The following is a 6,939-nucleotide window of genomic DNA, read 5'->3' as shown; positions in this document are numbered from 1 at the left end:
ATTAAAAGTGTTCGATGGAAGAACGTACACTCCATATGCGATCTTAAGTAACTTGCAAGTTGAACTAGGGGGCAAGAAAGTGGAAATTTAAGTTGAGGTCAGTGATGGAAACCTTGATTACAATATTTTACTAGGAAGGCCCTGGATTTATGCTATGGCTGCCGTTGTGTCTACATATTTTAGAAAAATTTCATTTCCCTTCCAAGGTAGAATCATAATCGTTGACCAACTAGAATTTTTTGCTAACGGTTCACAAGATACTGGAAGCATTCCATTGATCGATGGAAGTTCACAATCGCTTCAAAATGTTGGAGTAGGTCTCCTAAAAGACCCTTCCTTAATGGGTACTTTTTCCCTCCTGCCTCCATCTAGTTTCATGGAAGTGGCCACAGTGGAAACCTATCAAATGATCTCTTCTATATCATCTAAGTTTAAGAAGAGTTCCAACTATTTTTATAGTGAGGATCATCGCTAGGCATTGCCACCAAGCCCCATCTAATTTTTGTAGCAATCAGTTTTCTAGGCTTGGGTGGCAAACCCGAATCAACACTCGACAAGTGTTTGGGTAGATACGTCTTTAGAATGGTACCTCTTCTAGTCCTTCGTCTTGTATACATTCTACAGACGAAGGGATCATCCAATGAATGATGATAGAAGAGACGCCATGGGAAGATTACCACCATCATTCCCACCTTCGAGATGACAATGAAGATTATTTCAACGACCTCAATCATCCTTCAATTTTTTATTTTTTGTTAAATTTTGTAAACACAGTAGATTCCGAGCGAAATCTGTCCAACATTGAAGAAAATATTGCCATTATCATTTCGACGAAACCTAATATTGTAGAGAATATTCATGTTGGAAAATCATATTCTCCATCAGAACTAGAGATTTACTATGCTCTTTTTCGTGAATTCAGAGATGTCTTTGCATGGTCATATGAAGAAATGCCAGGCATTGACTCGAGAATTGTTGAACATGAAATCAAGATGTATCCAGATGTCAAACCAGTATGACAATGGCTTCGACCTATCCATCCGAAGAAAGCCGCTGCCATTAAAGCAGAGGTTGAAAAACTTTTGCATGCTAGCTTCATTTACCCTGTTCCTCTCACTGATTGGGTATCGAATATTGTTCCTGTGATGAAAAAACAAGGAACTATTAGAGTGTGCGTCGATTATAGGAATGTAAATCAATTATGTCCAAAGGACAACTATCCTACACCCTTTATCGACCAGATTATTGATGAATGTGCTGGATGTGAAATATTTTCATTCATGGATGGATTTTCTGGATACAATCAAATCAATATCCACCCACAGGACCAGTCAAAAACTGCATTTATATGTCTGTGGGGCACATTCGCATATCATAAATTACCTTTCGGTTTGAAGAACGTAGGGACCACTTTTCAGAGGGCAATGAATTACGCCTTCCATGACATCAAACTCATCTTTCAACAATATCTTGACGATCTACTAGCTCATTCGCGAAAACGGACTGACACTACAAGATGCGACTAAATCCACACAAGTGTGTGTTTTGTGTCGGTTCTGGTCGATTGCTTGGTTTTATAGTTTCTAAGGATGGAATTCGACCCAACCCATTTAACGTTCAAGCAATCCTTGACATGCCTCCACCTTCAAATTTGCATCAGATTCAGAGACTCCAAGGGAAAGCTAACTTTCTGAAGAGGTTCATTCCACATTATGCTGAGCTTGCTAAAAGTTATACACATCTTTTGAAAAAAGGAGTACCCTTCCACTGGGATCAGGTTGCGCAAGCTTCCTTTGATGCTTTAAAAGATTCCTTGATAAAAGTATCATTAATGTACGCTCCTGACTACCAAAAAGACTTCAACTTGTATCTTGCCGCTGCAAATACAACCATCGCTATGGTTTTAGTGCAAGAAGATAATGGAATTGAACATCCTATATATTATTTAAGTCACAATCTTAATGATACATAAAGCAAGTACTCTTATGTTGAAAAGTTAGCTTTAGCAGCTGTTCAAGAAGTACAGATATTTTAACACTATGTTCTCTTTCACAAAACTACCATTATGTCAGATTGCAACCTTATGACCTACATTCTGTCGCGTCAATTACTGGGGGGAAAATATTCCAAATGGATAGCCATTTTGCAGGAGTTTGATCTGGATTTCACCAAATCCAAATCAAAGAAGTCTCTCATCTTTACAGAGTTACTTTGTGACCTTCCTTCGTCATCCAACGATTTAACATCCCAAGCATCAATCGTGGATGAGACTCTGTTTCTGATATCATCAAGTGATCCGTGGTACAGGGATATATTGGTCTATCTCCAAACCCAAAATTTTAGGCCTAACATCTCTCACTTTGAACAGTGACATGCTCGATACCAAGCCAAAGACTATCTGATTATTGGTGATACACTTTATCGTCATGGTGTCGATACAGTTCTACGAAGGTTCGTCATGCATGAGGAGGCCGAAAAAGTTTTGAATGATTGTCATTTCGGTGCTTCTGGGGGCATCCATCTAGTTATGCTACTGCACAAAATATCTTACAAGCTGGTTACTTTTGGCCCACTATATTCAAATATTGCATAATTGCAGTCAGAAGTTGCCATGCTTGTCAGATTTTTGATCGCAAAACCAGATTACCACCTGCACCATTGCATCCAATCATTGTTGTTGGGCCATTTGCTAAATGGGGCATTGATTTCATGACATGAAACCCATGGGTATATTATAGTCATTATCAACTATTTTACAAAATGGGCTGAGGCAATGCCTACATTAAACAATAGTAGTGAAACAGCTGCTCTTTTCTTTTTCAATCGTGTAGTTTCTGAATTTGGTGTACCACAGGCTATAGTCACAGATCATGGGTTGCATTTTCGCAATCACATGATGATCGAATTGACTACCAAATTAGGACTGACCAATGGTAGTTCTACTCCGGCTAGTGTGCATCTCAGTATGCATCACACCTTTCGATATAAGCTAGGTGCGATGATTGGGGAATGAAATCTTTAAACCCCAAGGGCCCAAAAATGTGGAAAAACTAGCTCAGAATCAAGAAAATATGGAATGAAAATGAAGAGCTCAAGGATAGCTCCTACCTGGTCCTGACGGTGCGGAGAATGGTCCACAGGATCTCTCGAAATCAACTGGTAAAATTTGAGGGGGAAAACTACTCCAGAGCTCCAAAATCCCAAATTTGAAAAGAAATGATGAAAGTGAAAGGTAAAACTACTTTTTATGTTTACTATTCATGTACTTCAAGTAAAATGTTAGTTTTAGTTCTTTTTCGTCCATATATATGTATTTCTAATCAATTTGATGGAGTGATTGAGTAGGTTGAATGACTCAAGAAAGAATCTGATGTGCTAAATAGTGAATTGAACATCTTTGACCACCTCTCCAAGCATAGTTTTGTCGTTTTGAGCTTGAGTAAAAATTAAACTGACTCCAAGCATAGTTTGTTCATTTCAAGCTTATATAAACATAAAACCGAATCCAAACATAGTTCCCCCATGGTTCAAGCTTGTCAAAAATGAACCCATTAACAAGTAATTAACCTTTGTGATTACCGTTCTATCAACCTTTTGAACCTTGGTTGTGTACATCCCATCACCGCCATCCCTTTGGCCGATCATACGCTTTCACTTGGTTGTTTACCCTTTTGAGGAATAGTTGTGATGAGTGGTCCTATTAGCTAGCCTCTTCACAGAATTCACCATGTTTTGAGAAGTTCCAAATTCACCGGAACTAGTTGCTACCCTAGACACCACTCGTTCCTCAAAATTGAGTCTCCTTTATACCCTTTTTAGACTCGTTAAATATGAAAAGATTATCGAGAGCTGACCTTTACAACTCATTAAAGTGATTGGAAATGTCATCCCTCCTGTATAATTTTATACTTTTTAAGACCTGAGGGATTATCTTACGAAAAAGTCGAGCGCTTGTCTTTTTCGGCTCGTTAAAGTGATTGGAAAAGTCATCCCTTTTGTATTATTTTATCCTTTTTTGGACTTGGGGGATTATTTTACGAAAAAGAACTTACGAAGTTTTCTTTTTGTCCCTTTTCAAACTCTCTAAACATGAAAAGAACTGTGTTATTCTTGCCGTTAAACTCGTTAAAACAATAGCGACAAACTTGTCCATTCTAGACGAGACCGAGTTTCACTATCGCTAGACTCGTTAAAACATAGCGACAGGTTTGCCGAAAGGGAAAATTATAGAAAAAGCATATGTTATCCTCGTCAAGCTTGACAAAAATAAAGAGGTACTGGTCAGCAATGATTGGGGAAAAAGGGAAAAAAACTTGAAGAACTTATGGTAGCAGGTCACTCTTGAACATGACACTTTCACTTCATCACCATTATTAAGTTGGGTTGGGTTATTCCGTTCATTGGTCATCTCACCATTGGTCTTTCATACCATCTATCTTTTGAGGTTAATGCTACCAATTCATCTTAGTGTTGCTGAGATGTTCACGAGAAGTCATTTAGTTAAGAAACCACCATCTAGTTAATGTCTCATCCACTGCAATACCTCTGACCTTCATTTTTTCATGACCGCCATTCCTGAACCTTATGTCGTCAGTTCATTTTCACCTATATAAATCATTTGCTTCATTTTGTGTCGTAGATGTGGGATACATCAAGGCCCTCCTACGATGAGTCACTTCTTGTCGACATCAGCTCATTATCAGGAAGTTGACTTGGAAACAACCCTTTCAGTGCTTTGAAGCTTGCATACATCAATGGCAAGTTTCTCACTTTCAGTGACACGTTGACATCAATGGCCTTCGACCGAGAGATTTTGCATGGTGTTCGACATAGGATCATATATTTACACCATGTGAATTGTATTGTAGTACCTTTAGGGTCATTATCATTATTGGTGATTCCTCTCACATTTGTTAATAGCTTACATCATTGGCTAGTAATCAGGCGATGTCTTTCCATGTTCGACTTTAGAACATCTCTTCACATGGATTGACTTGTAGATTAGGTAAAGATTGAATGAGTTTGAAGACCTCGGATCTAGTTTCATCCATCTAGGTTGCGATATATTCAGGGATATAAAAACATCAAATGTACAAAGGCGCTACACAGATGGTCATCCAAACCATGGATGATGACTCTACATCTGAAGAATCACCAGTCTGCATCTACAGATGACTATCTGATCTATGTACATGAAATGAATTTATAAAGCTGAGCATGGGAATGCCTCCCTCAGCTAGATCATGAAAATTATATTATGATGATGTATTGTATTGTAACTTATGCAGGTCACCTTCCAATTCGAAACCTCGGATCCTCATGATAAAGCATTTCACCCGACATCAATATTTACAACTTCATGCTTTAGGGGGCAACTGTTATAGACATATTTGGGCACATCAACCCCAAACTTATATGTCGATAAACTAGGGCTCTTCAACCCCTAAAAGAGTTGTTTCATACCCTAAAAGAACATATTCATCTGATTACATCATTCCCCAAAAGTTCCACCTGAGAAACCATCCAGAAATGGCCTAAAGTGAACCATACTGACTGCTTCACTGGTAGGGTGTGATGCATACTGAGTGGTACACTACCAGGGTGTGATGCATACTGATTAGGCCTTCTATACGGTGAAATGGGTGAGGATGGACAAATGTTCGAGACAGTTTGCTAGGTGGTTGCTCGTGGAATCTTCTAGAAACTTCTCCTACGCCACTTGACTCTTTGAATTTTCCTAGGGATGAGTAAGAGATCCAAGAAATCTCCAAGTGGAACCAATTGTAACAAGTGGAATGACACTAATCAAACCCCATGGATGACTCACACCCTTGCACACATCTATAAATGGATCCCTCATCTAAGAGATCCAGAGGCTGAAATATTGTGAATTGCAAGGAAGTGCTGATAGTTTGTAATTGAGGAAAGAGCATTGTATTGTTGGTGTGATCTTGCTATTTCATGAGGTGAAGAGGGATTGATGCTGGGAGGATGATGCTGGATCAGACAACTGGGTTGTAATTCTCCCTTCTATTAATAAATTTCTTCAAGTTTTCTTCCATATGATTGTGCAATTGTGAATGTTATTATTTGTGAATGCTATCATTTATTCATTATATATTTGATTCTGTAATGTTTATGTTGTAATAGATCATGATGCTTTGATGGTTATTTGTTGATGTATTTGTGAAGGTACTCTCCAAGTGGGTTAAGTATATGGAGGAGTTGCAAGCTCTGTCAAGGGAGAGAGAGATCAAGCAAGGGATTAAGTGGAAGTTCCAGGTTGGTTCCATTATCTTTATCTTATCTGTTACACATAGAAGAAATCGTTGAATTGCTTTAAACTGTTGTTTCTAGGGTAGTTTCCAAACCTAGAGGGCTATTCGTTCAACAAGACACTAGTTTTCCCAGAAACACCAAGCCTCCTATTTCCTTACATAGTTTTCCTTGGGGTCCAATGATGCCACATGTGTGAATTGTCCTCATCACATTCACAAAAACTGAAGAAGTAACTCTGCAATCTCCAAGGAAATAATTCCTTCTGCATGCAAGAGATATTCACAATGGAATATTCCTGCAACTGATAGTACACTATCCCTCCATTTGATCTCAATTGGGTCTCTGTCTAAACTGACATGCATGAGTTATTTATGAGAGAATATTCAGTTATCTGAAGTGCAGTAGTTACATGCATGCATGCATTAACTAACTAAACTCACAATTAATTTAAAAAACTGTTTGAATTAATCTAACTCAACTTGACGTAGTTAACTGAGCCAACTAATTACAACTCATCCTTATCCCTTTAACTGATGGATAAATTCCTTAATCAATGGAGAAACTGTTGCGTGTCCCCACATAGACTTCATGTTTGATTTTCTACAACTAATTAACTCATGGTGAATTAATTAATTATTTTACAAACAACTGCAAAGATCA

Source organism: Pinus tabuliformis, chromosome 1_1, assembly GCF_031772625.1.
Source record: "Pinus tabuliformis cultivar Carrire ecotype Pingquan chromosome 1_1, CPIR1, whole genome shotgun sequence".
Taxonomy (NCBI): domain Eukaryota; kingdom Viridiplantae; phylum Streptophyta; class Pinopsida; order Pinales; family Pinaceae; genus Pinus; species Pinus tabuliformis.
This window is presented reverse-complemented; position numbering follows the sequence as displayed.